Source organism: Dendrobates tinctorius, unplaced genomic scaffold, assembly GCF_039654945.1.
Source record: "Dendrobates tinctorius isolate UK_male_01 unplaced genomic scaffold, ASM3965494v1 ptg000015l, whole genome shotgun sequence".
Taxonomy (NCBI): Eukaryota; Metazoa; Chordata; class Amphibia; order Anura; family Dendrobatidae; genus Dendrobates; species Dendrobates tinctorius.
In genome coordinates this window covers 52,121,255-52,138,274 of record NW_027361683.1, presented here as the reverse complement: position 1 = coordinate 52,138,274, position 17,020 = coordinate 52,121,255, and the positions used below count along the sequence as shown (strand labels likewise).

General features: G+C 42.3%; 1 protein-coding gene across 10 annotated transcripts in view; it reads left to right on the top strand.

The window, feature by feature from the left end:
* The window catches only part of HIVEP3 (HIVEP zinc finger 3), a 432,823-nt gene that overhangs the window by 221,815 nt on the left and 193,988 nt on the right, over window positions 1-17,020 (top strand). For 8 of the 10 annotated variants that reach the window (XM_073564194.1, XM_073564177.1, XM_073564174.1 and 5 more), the window contains one exon: window positions 162-9,946. The exons of the other annotated variants lie outside the window; for them this stretch is intronic. The gene's annotated coding sequence lies outside the window, so the exon portion shown is untranslated. The remainder of the gene's footprint in view (window positions 1-161; window positions 9,947-17,020) is intronic. 10 annotated transcript variants of the gene reach the window in all.

Here is a 17,020-nt window from a genome sequence, read left to right as displayed (position 1 = left end):
TGCCGCCTGGAGGCTGACACTAAGTGAAAAAAAGAGGTTAGCTCCTCCTCCGCCGTATACACCCTCGCCCCGTTGCGGGCGGAAACCAGTTTTTTGCTTAGTGTCTGTTGGAGGCACACGTCGGTCTGTCTCAAGACTGATTTTTTTTTTTTTTTTTGTAGACCGTTGATGGCGAAGCGTAGAAACCTTTGATGCGGAGGGAAAATTGAGATACAGTATTTAGATAGGCGTTCTGGATATCGATAGAGGCCAAGTACTCTCCCTGCTCCATTGCCGATATGACTGAACAGAGAGACTCCATCCGGAATTGTCTGATCCTAATAAATTTGTTCAGGAGCTTAAGATCCAAAACGGGCCTGACAGTCCCGTCCTTTTTGGGGACTGCAAACAGATTGGAATAGAAGCCCTGAGTCTTCTCGTTTTCTGGTACCGGAATGATGACTCCATTGTGGCTGAGTGAATCGATGGCTCCTAGTAGAGCCTTTGCCCGGGTATCCACTTTGGGAAGAGAAGACGGGAAAGAAAAAATCGTCTTGGGAGGTACCTGACAAATTCTATCTTGTACCTGTGGACACCAGCTCTCTCACCCATGTGTCGTGTGCAACATTGAGCCAGGCGTGGTGAAACCGGAGTAGGCGGCCGCCTACCTTGCTGGTGCCGCCTGACAAATGCCCCGAGTCATTTGGCTGAAGATCTTTGGGACCTGGATCCCCTCGACCTGGAATGGTTAGTACGCATCCTCTCCAATGGGTTGGCTCTATATGAGACCTGTCGGTCCCTATTCTGGGACAGAAACTGTTGAGAGACCAAAAGGCAGGAACGGTACTTGTGAAAGGCTTAGATTGACATATGTTGATGTGAAACCTGCTGCTCTGACCGATCTGTCATGAACTGACACTTTTTTTTTAAAATTTAGATGCGTTATAACAGACTATAGTCTGTTTTTTGAAAAACACAGTAAGGACTCAAGGCTGACACATACTATCTATACTGATGCATTGTAACAAGAGATTTTTATGTGACTCACAGAAGATTTCTCAGACTGGACAAAGTTGTAGCACTCAGCTGTGTAAGCAGAAATTTTCCCATTAGGCTAAGCTAACATCTGCATTTCAATTCTGTATTTCTATTCGGTCATTGCAGCAAAATATAGAAATCAAATGGTTAAAAAAATGTCACACGACAGACACCTATGTCGTCTGACAAACCATAACGACACATAAAAGGTTCATTGGGTTTCATCATGGTTCCTCATTATATCAGAAGAATGTGCTGCTGAGCCGATGCAGATAGATTTTAGCAAAGCGTCTGAAAATGGTTACATATTGAGGCCTAAAGTATTTTAGAAGGTTGCATAAAGTAATTTATAATTGGTATGCCTTATTTTACCCATCACTATAGCCATCACTCTGCCTTATTTACCCATCACATTAGCCATCACTCTGCCTTATTTGCGCATACCAATATTCATCACTATATGCCTTATTTGCCCATACCAATATCCATCACTATATGCCTTATTTGCCCATACCTGTATCCATCACTCTGCCTTATTTGCCCATACCTATATCCATCACTATATGCTTTATTTGCCCATACCTGTATCCATCACTATATGCCTAATTTGCCCATACCCATCACTATATGCCTAATTTGCCCATACCTATATCCATCACTATATGCCTTATTTGCGCATACCTATATCCAGCACTATATGCTTTATTTGCCCATACCCATCACTATATGCTTTATTTGCCCATACCCATCACTATATGCCTTAATTGCCCATACCTGTATCCATCAATCTGCCTTATTTGCCCATACCAATATCCATCACTATATGCCTTATTTGCCCATACCTGTATCCATCACTATATGCCTTATTTGCCCATACCTATATCCAGCACTATATGCTTTATTCGCCCATACCCATCACTATATGCCTTATTTGCCCATACCCATCACTATATGCCTCATTTGCCCATACCTATATCCAGCACTATGTGCTTTATTTGCCCATACCCATCACTATATGCTTTATTTGCCCATACCCATCACTATATGCTTTATTTGCCCATACCCATCACTATATGCCTTATTTGCCCATACCCATCACTATATGCCTTAATTGCCCATACCTGTATCCATCACTCTGCCTTATTTGCCCATACCAATATCCATCACTATATGCCTTATTTGCCCATACCTGTATCCATCACCATATGCCTTATTTGCCCATACCTATATCCAGCACTATATGCCTTATTTTACCCATCACTATATGCCTTATTTGCCCATACCAATATCCATCACTATATGCCTTATTTGCCCATACCTGTATCCATCACTATGTGCTTTATTTGCCCATACCAATATCCATCACTATATGCCTTATTTGCCCATACCTATATCCAGCACTATATGCCTTATTTGCCCATACCTATATCCAGCACTATATGCTTTATTTGCCCTTACTCATCACTATATGCCTTATTTGCCCATACCCATCACTATATGCCTTAATTGCCCATACCTGTATCCATCACTCTGCCTTATTTGCCCATACCGATATCCATCACTATATACCTTATTTGCCGATACCGATATCCATCACTCTATGCTTTATTTGCCCATACCCATCACTATATGCCTTATTTGCCCATACCTGTATCCATCACTATAAGCTTTATTTGCCCATACCGATATCCATCACTATATGCCTTATTTGCCCATACCCATCACTATATGCCTTATTTGCCCATACCCATCACTATATGCCTTATTTGCCCATATCCATCACTATATGCCTTATTTACCCTTACCCATCACTATATGCCTTATTTGCCCATACCTGTATCCATCACTATATGCTTTATTTGCCCATACCGATATCCATCACTATATGCCTTATTTGCCCATACCCATCACTATATGCCTTATTTGCCCATATCCATCACTATATGCCTTATTTGCCCATACCGATACCCATCACTATATGCCTTATTTGCCCATACCCATCACTATATGCCTTATTTGCCCATACCCATCACTATATGCCTTATTTGCCCATACCCATCACTATATGCCTTATTTGCCCATACCCATCACTATATGCCTTATTTGCCCATACCTATATCCATCACTATATGCCTTATTTGCCCATACCCATCACTATATGCCTTATTTGCCCATACCTGTATCCATCACTATATGCTTTATTTGCCCATACCGATATCCATCACTATATGCCTTATTTGCCCATACCCATCACTATATGCCTTATTTGCCCATATCCATCACTATATGCCTTATTTACCCATACCCATCACTATATGCCTTATTTGCCCATACCTGTATCCATCACTATATGCTTTATTTGCCCATACCGATATCCATCACTATATGCCTTATTTGCCCATATCCATCACTATATGCCTTATTTACCCATACCCATCACTATATGCCTTATTTGCCCATATCCATCACTATATGCCTTATTTGCCCATACCTGTATCCATCACTATATGCTTTATTTGCCCATACCGATATCCATCACTATATGCCTTATTTGCCCATACCCATCACTATATGCCTTATTTGCCCATACCCATCACTATATGCCTTATTTGCCCATATCCATCACTATATGCCTTATTTGCCCATACCGATACCCATCACTATATGCCTTATTTACCCATACCCATCACTATATGCCTTATTTGCCCATACCTGTATCCATCACTATATGCCTTATTTGCCCATACCTGTATCCATCACTATATGCTTTATTTGCCCATACCTATATCCATCACTATATGCCTTATTTGCCCATACCCATCACTATATGCCTTATTTGCCCATACCCATCACTATATGCCTTATTTGCCCATACCCATCACTATATGCCTTATTTGCCCATACCGATATCCATCGCTATATGCCTTATTTGCCCATACCCATCACTATATGCCTTATTTGCCCATACCTATATCCATCACTATATGCCTTATTTGCCCATACCCATCACTATATGCCTTATTTGCCCATACCCATCACTATATGCCTTATTTGCCCATACCTATATCCATCGCTATATGCCTTATTTGCCCATACCGATATCCATCGCTATATGCCTTATTTGCCCATACCTATATCCATCGCTATATGCCTTATTTGCCCATACCGATATCCATCGCTATATGCCTTATTTGCCCATACCTATATCCATCACTATATGCCTTATTTGCCCATACCTATATCCATCGCTATATGCCTTATTTGCCCATACCGATATCCATCGCTATATGCCTTATTTGCCCATACCTATATCCATCGCTATATGCCTTATTTGCCCATACCGATATCCATCGCTATATGCCTTATTTGCCCATACCTATATCCATCGCTATGCCTTATTTGCCCATACCTATATCCATCGCTATATGCCTTATTTGCCCATACCTATATCCATCACTATATGCCTTATTTGCCCATACCCATCACTATATGCCTTATTTGCCCATACCTATATCCATCGCTATATGCCTTATTTGCCCATACCGATATCCATCGCTATATGCCTTATTTGCCCATACCTATATCCATCGCTATATGCCTTATTTGCCCATACCGATATCCATCGCTAAATGCCTTATTTGCCCATACCTATATCCATCACTATATGCCTTATTTGCCCATACCTATATCCATCGCTATATGCCTTATTTGCCCATACCGATATCCATCGCTATATGCCTTATTTGCCTATACCTATATCCATCGCTATATGCCTTATTTGCCCATACGATATCCATCGCTATATGCCTTATTTGCCCATACCTATATCCATCACTATATGCCTTATTTGCCCATACCTATATCCATCGCTATATGCCTTATTTGCCCATACCGATATCCATCGCTATATGCCTTATTTGCCCATACCTATATCCATCGCTATATGCCTTATTTGCCCATACCGATATCCATCGCTATATGCCTTATTTGCCCATACCTATATCCATCGCTATGCCTTATTTGCCCATACCGATATCCATCGCTATATGCCTTATTTGCCCATACCTATATCCATCACTATATGCCTTATTTGCCCATGTCTACAGTTGAAACCAGAAGTTTACATACACTATATAAAAAGACACACATGCATGTTTATCTCAATATCTGACATGAAATCAGAATAAACCTTTCCTGTTTTAGGTTAATTAGGATTACCATGATTATTAATATATGCCAAATGCCAGAATAATGAGAGAAAGAGGGAATGTTTTAAGGCATTTTTATTACTTCAAAGTCAAAAGTTTACAATGCACTAGGATTACTACACTTTTAACCCCTTTACCCCCATGGGTGGTTTGCATGTTAATGACCGGGCCAATTTTTACAATTCTGACCACTGTCCCTTTATGAGGTAATAACTCTGGAACTAAATTAAAATGCAATAACGGGCGATCAAAAGAACGTATCTGCACAAAAGTGGTATCATTAAAAACGTCACCTCGGCTCGCAAAAAATAAGCCATCACCCAGCCCAAGATAACGAAAAATGGAGACGCTACAGGTCTCGAAAAATTGCTCAATTTTTTTTTTTTTAAGCAAACTTTGGAATTTTTTTTCACTGCTTAGATAAAAGAGAACCTAGACATGTTTGGTGTCTATGAACTCATAATGACCTGGAGAATCATAAGGGCAGGTCAGTTTTTGCATTTATTGAACCTAGCAAAAAACAATTGTGGGATTGCACTTTTTTTGTAATTTCACCGCACTTGGAATTTTTTTCCCATTTTCGAGTACACAACATGGTAAAACCAATGATGTTGTTCAAAAGCACAACTCGTCCCGCAAAAATAAGCCCTCACATGGCCATATTGACGGAAAAATAAAAAAAGTTATGGCTCCGGGAAGGAGGGGAGCGAAAAACGAAAACAAAATATCGATAAAAGCTCCTGTCATGAAGGGGTTAAATGAGATGTCACACAAATTACTTAATAAATAACATTTCCCACATGTCTACTTTACATCGGCACAATTTTGGAGCCAAATAATTTTTTTTGGTTAGGAAGTTATAAGGGTATGTGCACACGCTGCGGATTCTGCTGCAAATCCTGCTGCGGATCTGCAGCGGTTTTGGCTCTGCAGGTCCACAGCAGATTCTGTTGCGTTGTACAGTACCGTTATTGCCTATGGGGAAAAAAAAAAAACGCTGTGCACATGCTGCAGATTTTTCCGTGCGGTTTTGCTGCGGGTTACAATCCACAGCATGTCAATTCTTTGTGCGGTTTCCGCTGCGGTTTCACACCTTATCATTATGAGGTGTGAAACCCCAGGGCAAAATCGCAGGCTAATCCACAGGACTTTTGTCCTGCGGATTTACCTGCAGATTTTTCAACAAAATTTGCACAACCTAAATACTATGTGTGCACTTATCCTTAGGGTTAAAAGTTAACCAGCGATTTCTCATTTTTACAACACCATTTTTTTGAGGGGACCTCATCACATTTGAAGTCACTTTGAGGGACCTATATGTCAGAAAATACCCAAAAGTGACACCATTCTAAAAACTGAACCCCTCAAGGTGCTCAAAACCACATTCAAGAAGTTTATTAACCCTTCCGATGCTTCACGGGATTCTCTTGAATGTTTAAAAAAAATGAACATTTAACTTTTTTCACAAAAAAATTACTTCAGGTCCAAATTTTTTTTTATTTTCCTAAGGGTAACAGGAGAAATTGAACCCCAAAAGTTATTGTGTAATTTGTCCTGAGTACACTGATACTCCATGTGTGTGGGGAACCACTGTTTCGATGCATGGCAGAGCAAGTAACGGGAAGGAGCGCCGTTTGACTTTTTCAACGCAAAATTGGCTGGAATTGAGATTGGACGCCATGTTGCATTTGGAGAGCCCCTGATGTGCCTAAAAAGTGGAAACCCCCCCACAAGTGACCCCATTTTGGAAGCTAGACCCCCCCAGGGAACTTATCTAGATGTGTGGTGAGAACTTTGAACCCCCAAGTGCTTCACAGAAGTTTATAACGTAAAGCTATAAAAATAAAAAAATCTTTTTTTCCACAAAATTTATATTTTCGCCCCCTTATTTTCCAAAGGGTAACAGAAGAAATTGGACCCCAAGAGTTATTGTGCAATTTGTCCTGAGCACATTGATACCCCATATGTGGGGGTAAACCACTGTTTTGGAGCATGGCAGAGCTCAGAAGGGAAGGAGCATCGTTTGACTTTTTCAACGCAGAATTGACTGGAATTGAGATCCGACTCCATGTCGTGTTTGGAGAGCCCCTGATGTGCCTAAACAGTGGAAACCCCCCACAAGTGACCCCATTTTGGAAGCTAGACCCCCCCCAGGGAACTTATCTAGATGTGTGGTGAGAACTTTGAACCCCCAAGTGCTTCACAGAAGTTTATAACGTAAAGCTATAAAAATAAAAAATCAATTTTTTTCCACAAAATTGATATTTTCGCCCCCTTATTTTCCAAAGGGTAACAGAAGAAATTGGACCCCAAAAGTTATTGTGCAATTTGTCCTGAGCACATTGATACCCCATATGTGGGGGTAAACCACTGTTTTGGCGCATGGCAGAGCTCAGAAGGGAAGGAGCACCGTTTGACTTTTTCAACGCAGAATTGACTGGAATTGAGATCAGACTCCATGTCGTGTTTGGAGAGCCCCTGATGTGCCTAAACAGTGGAAACCTCCCAATTCTAACTCCAGCTCTATCCCTAACCCTAACGGGAAAATGGAAATAAATGCATTTTTTAAATTTATTTTTCCCTAACTATAAGGGGATGATAAAGGGGGTATGATTTACTATTTATAGCGGGTTCTTATAATGGGTTTTTATGTTTGGCAGCTGTCACATGCTAAAAGACACTTTTTATTGCAAAAAATAATTTTTGCATCACCACATTTTGAGAGCTATAATTTTTCCATATTTTGACCCACAGAGTCATGTGAGGTCTTATTTTTTGCGGGACAAGTTGACGTTTTTATTGGTACCAGTCTCGGGCACATGACAATTTTTGATCGCTTTTTACCAGCAATTCATGAATTTCTTTGGGGGGGGGGGGCGTTTATACCGTTCCACGGCTGGTAAAGTTGATAAAGCAGTTTTATTCTTTGGTTCAGTACGATTACAGCGATACCTCATTTATATAATTTTTTTTATGTTTTGCCGCTTTTATACAATAAACACAATTTTATATTAAAAAATATTTATTTTTGCATCGCTTTATTCTGTGAGCTATAACTTTATTTTTTCGCTGATGACGTTGTATGGTGGCTCCTTTTCTGTGGGACAAGATGACATTTTCAGTGGTACCATGCTTATTTATATCAGTCTTTTTGAACGCGTGTTATTGCACTTTTTGTTCGGCGGTATGATGATAAGTATTGTTTTTTGCCTTGTTTTTTTTTAAGGGGTTCGCTAAAGAGGTTAACTAGTGGGACAGTTTTATAGGTCGGGTCGTTACGGATGCGGCAATACTAAATATGTGTACTTTTCTTGTTTTTTTGTTTTTTTATTTATATAAAGAAATGAATTTATTGGGGAATATTTTTTTTTCTTTAGGATTTTTTTTTATTTTTACACGTTAATTTTTTTTTTTTTTTTTACTTTTTTACATTGTCCCACGGTGGGACATTACTATGCAAAGTCAGATAGCTGATCTGACACTTGGCAGAGCACTGTGTTTGATCAGGCACTGAGAAGCCACCTCGCTGCAGGACCCGGAAGGACCCCGCGGCCATCTTGGATCCAGGGGCCTGCAGGGAGGAGGCCCATCACATCGCGTTGTTCTAAGGGTCTCCGGGAAGCACGCAGGGAGTCCCCTCCCTGCGCTATGCTTCCCTATGCCACCAGAACACTGGGATCATGTTTTATCGCAGTGTGCCGGGAGCGGTCCGTGACCATCCTGGCACATAGTGCCAGGTGTCAGCTGTGATAATCGGCTGACACCTGGCCGCGATCAGCCGCGCTCACGGCCGATGATCGGCTATGACTTACTATCCCGTCTTTGGGAATTACGTCCCAGGGCATATGGACGGGATAGTACGTCATACAGCAGAAAGTGGTTAAATAATTCTGGACTGCCCATATGATGTTATGCATTTGGAAGTTTGTGTTTGGCAACATCTGAGTTAATTAGAAACACACTTGTGGATGTATTTTAATGCACACCTGAAACACTCTGCTTCTTTGTGTAGCATCATGGGAAAGTCTCAAGAAATCAGCCAAGATATCAGGAAGAGAATTGTGGACTTGCACAAGTCTGGCTCATCCTTGGGTACAATTTCAAGACGCATGAAGGTGCCTTGTTCATCTGTACAAACAATTATACGCAAGTACTAACAAGATGGGAATGTCCAGCCATCATACCGCTCAGGAAGGAGATGGGTTCTGTGTCCCAGAAATGAACGTGCTTTGGTCCGACATGTGAATATCAACCCAAGGACAAAAGCAAAAGACCTTGTGAAGATGAGGTTGGAAACTTATAAGAGTGTGTCAATATCCACAGTGAAATGAGTACTTTATCAACATGGGCTGAAAGACCATTCTGCTAGGAAGAAGCCATAAATCCAAAAGAAGCATATAAAAGCCAGATTATTGTTTCCAAATGCACACAGGAACATGCATAATGACCATTGTTCAGTTTGGAGGTAAAAAGGAGAAGCTTGGAAGCCTAAAGCCCCCTTCACACATAGCGAGATCGCTAAAGCGTCACCGATTTTGTGACGCAACAGCGATATCGGTAGCAATCTCGCTACATGTGACACCTCCGACCTGGCTCCCCGTTGGATATTGCTGATCGCGTGAGAACGGGATGGTCCATTTCTCGTCGCCGGCTTCCTGCTGGCGCCGACGAGCAACTCCATGGACGCGGGTGGAAGAAGTCACCCTCGCTGCGTGTGACAGGTAAGTGACGACCGCCGACCGCTGCTGCATCGCTGGTAGGATCTGCCTGTTTGGCAGCTCACTAGCGACCATTTAGCGATGCACCAGCGATCCTGACCGGGTCGTATCGTTGTCGGGATCACTGATGCATCGCTAAATGTAACGGGACTTTAAGAGCACCATCTTAACTGTGATTCACGGGGATGGCAGCATCATGTTGTGGGGTTGTTTTGCTGCAGGAGGGACGGGTGCATTTCACAAATTAGATGGCATCATGAGAAAAGAAGATTATGTGGCAATATTGAAGTAATATCTCAAGACATCAGATAGGAAGTTAAAGCTTGGGCGGAAATGGGTCTTGCAAATGGACAATGACCCGAAGCGTACTGCTAAAATGGTAACAAAGGATAACAAAGTCAATGTTTTGGAGTGGCCATCACAAAGCCCTGATCTCATTTGTATTGAAAATTTATGGGCAAAGCTGAAAAGGCAGGTACGAGCCAGGCGACCTACAAGCCTGGTCAGTTACACCAGTTTTGTCAGGAGAAATGGGCTCAAATTCCAACCAACTATTGTGAGAAGCTTGTGGAAGGATTTCCCAAATGTTTGACCCAAGTCATTCAGTTTAAGGGTAATGATACCAAATGCTAATGAAATGTATGTAAACGTTTGACTTTGCTGTAAGTAATAAAAATGCCTTAAAACATTCTCTCCAGGGGCGTAACTATCACGATCGCAGCAGTCGCCACTGCGACCGGGCCCGGGGGGAGTCAGGGGCCCGGCAGGTCAGACCATGATAGCTCCCAAGCATCCCGATTCTCACGGGACAGTCCCGTTTTTGACCCCCCAACGCATCCCGCTCGGGAATCTATTCTTCCTGCACTGCACTGAGCCACCACGCCCCCCATGCACCCTATCCTCGCCCTCTCAGATAGACCCACCGCAGCCCCCCACAGCCTGCAATCACCGCTAGGCTGTTCTTTTCTGTGTGCACAGGACCTGTGATGAGGTCACAGGAAGGGAGGAGTCGGGGGTCACATGATCAGGGGCCTCCGTGTCTGCAGGACTCTGCAGTGCTGGTTGTCATGGTGCTGGATGAGGTAAAGTTTGTGTGGGGTCAGGAGGGGTTTACAGTGTGGATGTAGCAGGGCTGTGTGTGTACAAGGTGTACGGAGCAGAGCCACGTCTGTACAAGGTGTACGGAGCAGAGCCGCATGTGTACGACGTGTACGGAGCGGGCCGCGTGTGTACGAGGTGTACGGAGCGGAGATGTGCATGTATTTTGGCATGGGGGGGCCCATTTGAAAGTTCACACCGGGGGCCCATAACTTTGTAGTTACGCCACTGATTCTCTCTCTGTCATTATTCTGGCACTTGGCAAATATTAATAATTATGGTTATCCTAATTGACCTAAAACTGTGTTTTGTTTTCTTTATATATAGTGCATGTAAGCTTTTGGTTTCAAATATATATAAGTGTGTGTTTTACAGTGGGTACGGAAAGTATTCAGACCCCTTTAAATTTTTCACTCTGTTTCATTGCAGCCATTTGGTAAATTCAAAAATGTTCATTTTTTTTCTCATTAATGTTCACTCTGCACCCTATTTTGACTGAAAAACACCAGAAATGTAGACATTTTTGCAGATCTATTAAAAAGGAAAAACTGAAATATCACATTGTCATAAGTATTCAGACCCTTTGCTCGGACACTCGAATTTTAAGTCACATGCTGTCCATTTCCTTGTGATCCTCCTTGAGATAGTTCTACTCCTTCATTGGAGTCCAGCTGTGTTTAATTAAACTGATAGGACTTGATTTGTAGAGGCACACACCTGTCTACATAAGACCTCACAGCTCACAGTGCATGTCAGACTAAATGAGAATCATGAGGTAAAAGAAACTAGCCAAAGAGCTCAGACAGAATTGCGGCAAGGCACAGATCTGGACAAGGTTACAAAAGAATTTCTGCAGTATTCAAGGTTCCTAAGAGCACAGTAGTCTCCATAAACCTTAAATGGAAGAAGTTTGGGACCACCAGAAGTCTTCCTAGACCTGGACATCCAGCCAAATTGAGCAATTGTGGGAGTTAATTGGTGAGAGAGGTAAAGAAGAACCCCAAGATCACTGTGGTTGAGCTCCACAGATGCAGTAGGGAGATGGGAGAAAGTTCCACAAGATCATCTATCACTGCAGCCCTCTACCATTCGGGCCTTTATGGCAGAGTGACCCGACGGAAGCCTTTCCTCAGTGCAAGAAATATGAAAGCCCACATAGAGGTTGCTAAAAACCACATGAAGGACTCCCAGACTATGGGAAATAAAATTCTCTGGTCTGAGATGAAGATAGAGCTTTTTGGTGACTACTCTAAGCGGTATGTGTGGAGAAAACCAGGCACTGCTCATCACCTACCCATTAAAATCCCAACAGTGAAACATTGTGGTGGCAGCATCATGCTATGGGGTGTTTTTCAGCTGCAGGATCAAGACGACTGGTTGCAATTGAAGGAAACATGAATGCGGCCAAGTACAGAGAGATCCTGGATGAAAACCTATTCCAGAGTGCTCTGGACCTCAGACTTAGCCGAAGGTTCACCTTCAAACAAGAAAATAACCCTAAGCACACAGCTAAAATGACAAAAAGGAGTGGCTTCAGAACAACTCTGTGACCATTCTTGACTGGCCCAGCCAGAGCCCTGACCTAAACCCAATTGAGCATCTCTGGAGAGACCTGAAAATGGCTGTCCACCAATGTTCACCATCCAACTTGACGGAATTGGAGAGGATCTGCAAGGAAGAATGGCAGAGGATCCCCAAATCCATATGTGAAAAACTTGTTGCATCATTCCCAAGAAGACTCATGGTTGTACTAGCTCAAAAGCGTGCTTCTACTCCGTATTGAACAAAGGGTCTGAATACTTATGACCATGTGATATCTCAGTTTTTATTTACTAATAAATTTTGCAAAAATATCTACATTTTTTTTTTTTTTTTCAGTTGAGATGGCAGAGGTGTATCTCTGGCACCCGGGGCAAGAATTCGGTTTGGTGCCCCCCCTCAGCACACATGTAATTTGCACACTTAGTCATGTACCCAAGAGCTGCTTTCCTATTGCTCTCAATGTTCAGTGAAAAACTGAAAGAAGCAGGAAGAGAAGCTCGTTGTCACAGGACCATAAGTATGAAAATATGAGTGAAGTGTTCATGTGTCTACTACTGGAACCTGCAGAGCTGAATCCTGACATTGCAAGCTTCTGAATTCTCACAACTAATGCACTGCACACATTTAGGATTCTCCCCCCTTCAACCCCTTTTAATGTTCTAGCATAAATAAAAACATGAGAATTAGTCAGTATCACAAATAACATTTACGTCCAGGTACCTTATAGATGACGTCGTCTCTGGAGTCATTCTTCTTTTCTTCTTCTTGTCCAGACCGCATGATCAGTTTTCTCATCCACAGCTCTTCTCTGCAGACTTCCATCTTCTCCGGCCTTTTACACCCACTCTCCACACGATGCCCTTAAAGATAGAAGTGTCATTATAATGCTCCTGAATAAAATTATCTGCAATATATTGTTGCCTCACACTAGTCCCCTCCCTCCTCATACTGTCTCCTCTAACATCCCACCTGTTCACCATACTGTCTCATATATTTACCCCCTCGCTCTCTATACTGTCTGCTCACACATACCCCTGACTCCCCATACTGTCTGCACACATCCCATCACCCTCACTCCTCATACTGTGTCCACATACAGTTTTCCCATCGCTACTCATACTGTGTCCACATATATTTTTCCCATCACTACTCATACTATGTCCACATACATTTTTCCCATCGCTACTCATACTGTGTCCACATACATTTTCCCGTTCGCTCCCCATACTGTCTGCACCTATCCCCCACACTGTTTCCTCATACATGCCCTCATACATACTCTTCATTGTGTCCTCAAATCTCCCCACACATTAAATCCCCATCCCCACTCCAAATCCCCCCACATACATTAAATCCCCCCATCCCCACTCCAAATCTCTCCACACATTAAGTAACCCCCACGTCCCCACCCTAAATTCCTCCCACACATTAAACCCCCCCATTCCACCCTCCAAATCCCCCCACACATAAAATATCCCCATCCACCCTCAAAATCTCCCCACACTTAATGTATCCCCCATTACACCCTCCAAATCCCCCCACACATAAAGAATTCTCCCATCCACCCTCAAAATCCCCCTACACATAAAGTATCCCCCATCCACCCTCAAAATCCCTTCACACATTATGTATTCCCCCTTCCCCCCTTGCTTAATCTTCGGTGGTTCTTCAGCTCGACAGTGGAGCACACTTACCACCAGCGTTCGCTCTAGGCGCCGGGGAGTGAAGTTAGCAGTGTGATCACATGACCTGGTGACGCTGTTGAAGTCGCTCTGACCCGGCGGTCAGAGCTTCAATTGTACTGGCGTCTTTTGCAGATCCCAGGATAGTCGTTTAGGGTCAGCCATGATGAAGAGGAGGACTCAAACAAGACTGTAGGGAGCTTCCTGTCCCCGACGTCTGCACACTGCTGTGCTGTGAGCCGACTCTTCTCTCTCAACTTCTTAACCGACACTGCTAGGGAAGAGGGAGAGAGATCGGGACTTCAGAGAATGTACAACTTTTTTTCACTGTAAGTGATGCTTTACACCCTCTGTGCAATTCATAAAAGGGCTGCAGAAGCTGGGGGGCCCCTTTGTGGGTGGGAGCCCTGGGCATTTGCCCAGTTTTCTCCCCCTTCCCCTCTCCATAATGCCTGCCCTGTATATAGGTATGGGTATTTCTTGTGGCTTCTACAATTTGCTCTAACTCATATACAGAGAAATTTGACAACAGAAGAGTTCCCTAATATCCAAGAGTAGATTGACCTTTGGCTCACTAAAAATGAGTTAAAAATATGTGCGCACGTACAGTGTCTGAACTATTCTCTGTCATACGTGTACTAAAAATGAATTGCTCCACATGATGAAAAATATAAAGTGTCCACCTATTAAATTTGTGACCCTACACCAGTAAATAACTGTTCCTGCACGTCCTGCTGTTATTGACATGTCAATGCCCAACTTGGACAACAGGAAGTGGAGGAGGATCGATTGCTAAATTTAAGAGATGTGTGTGTAGTATAATTTTTTTAGTTTTGCACTAATTTTGAAATGTTTTCATAGTGGTCAGGAAACCCCTAGAACCTGTTAATGCGTCCCATGCTGCTTACAGCGAAGCCAATGTTCTGCATCTATTATTAAACCTAAATCCTAAGTAATTGTTTTTGGCAGTACCTCGCAGATGTTCTTGTACCAATGAGAGCATTCACTTGTCTTTAGTGGGAGCATTGAACATTTGGATTCCTTAAATATCCCAAATATCATGTTTTTTTTTCTTTTTGCTATTTTTTAGCAAAACTTTCTAAAAATACTTGTCAAACCTCTGACCTGTTCACGGTGCAGTAAAGTGGTCCCATTTACAGCTATAGCCAGTGTGGTCACTAATAACAGGTTTGTGGATATTTCTACTGGTGGTTTCTGCTTGTCCTTAAATCACTTTGCTGAGAAACAGTCTGCCACTGAGTGCACGTTGGCTGGAAATGAAGGTGTCTGAGAGGACCTACTGCTAAATTTCAGCACGGTAACACCTAAGGAGTGCCTGACTCCATCCTAGCAGCAGGTGAGCCAGCACAGGTTAGGAAATGACCATCTGAGGACCACAAATGGAAGCACTTCTCTCCATGGCATTAGAGAGAAATATTCCTGTTACTGGACATTTGGAATTTTTAATCTTAACTTACTGAGCCTATGCAGACAGTATTCTCTGTATATTGTGTGTTATTATATGTAATGGTTCTGACCTTTTAAACTCTGAGGACAATATTAATGGAAGCTAAATGATTGAATTTCAATTGCACGATAAAACTATTATAATAATGGCTGGAGATATTGATGTGGATGGGATCAGATTAACAACAATAAATTGAAATATCTTTTTAAATGACATCCTTTATTACTATTAATTTAAGGACTAAAAACAATTCTGCTTCTGTTGGTTTTCAAGAATGACATTTGCATGAGAAAGGCATACAGTGGGACTTGGTCTATAGTTCTGCTTAAATTTCCTAAAACTACATAAGGTTTGTACACATGTCCTAAAACCAGATAAAGAGAACCAAATCAAGCAAATAATTTGTCAATAATATTAGACTTTTTAATTGAGTAAAATGATCAAATATCATATGTCTGTGAGTGGCAGACGTAAGTAAACCTCTGCTTTCAGCATCTGGTGTGATGCTCTTGTACAGCAATAACTGCTTCTAAACATTCCTGGTAGTTATTGATTAGTCCTGTCCATCACTTTGGATGAATTTTAGCCCATTCCTACCACAAAAAATTGGTTAAAATACTGTATGTTTGTGCGTTTTATCACATGATTGCTTGCTTAAGGTTATTGCACCACATTTCTTCCATTCCAAAACTTTAAATTGATTTTTCTTTATCTATTCTTTTGTAGAACAACTTGTGTGCTTTGGTTCATTTTCATTGTGTGTGAACTATGTTCTCTTGAGATTCATCTCATAGACAGGTGTCCTGACATTTCCTTTTAGAATTTGCAGATATAATTCAGAATTTCTTGGTCCATCAGTGTATGTACAAGGTGTATGGAGCGGAGCTGTGTGTGTACAAAGTGTACGGAGCAGTGCCGTGTGTGTGCAAAGTGTATGGAGCGGAGCCGCATGTGTACGAGGTGTACTTAGCAGAGCAGCGTGTGTACAAGGTGTACGGAGCGGAGCCGCGTGCGGTGTGTATGAGGCATAGAAAGCGGAACTGTATTTGTATGAGGTGTGCGGAGCTATGTGTGTAAAAGGTGTATGGTGGGGAGCATTCATACCTCCCTACCGTCTCAATTTTGAGAGCGAGTCTGCCCCGGTCGGGAGCTTACTTTTCCCGCAGACACAGGAGTACACAGCAGAGCCCCGAGGAGCACTTTAAAATTTGCACGTGACATTCCACCGGAAGTGACGTGCTGGAAGCTGACCGGAAATTAGGTAATTTCGGGAGGAGATTGTGACGG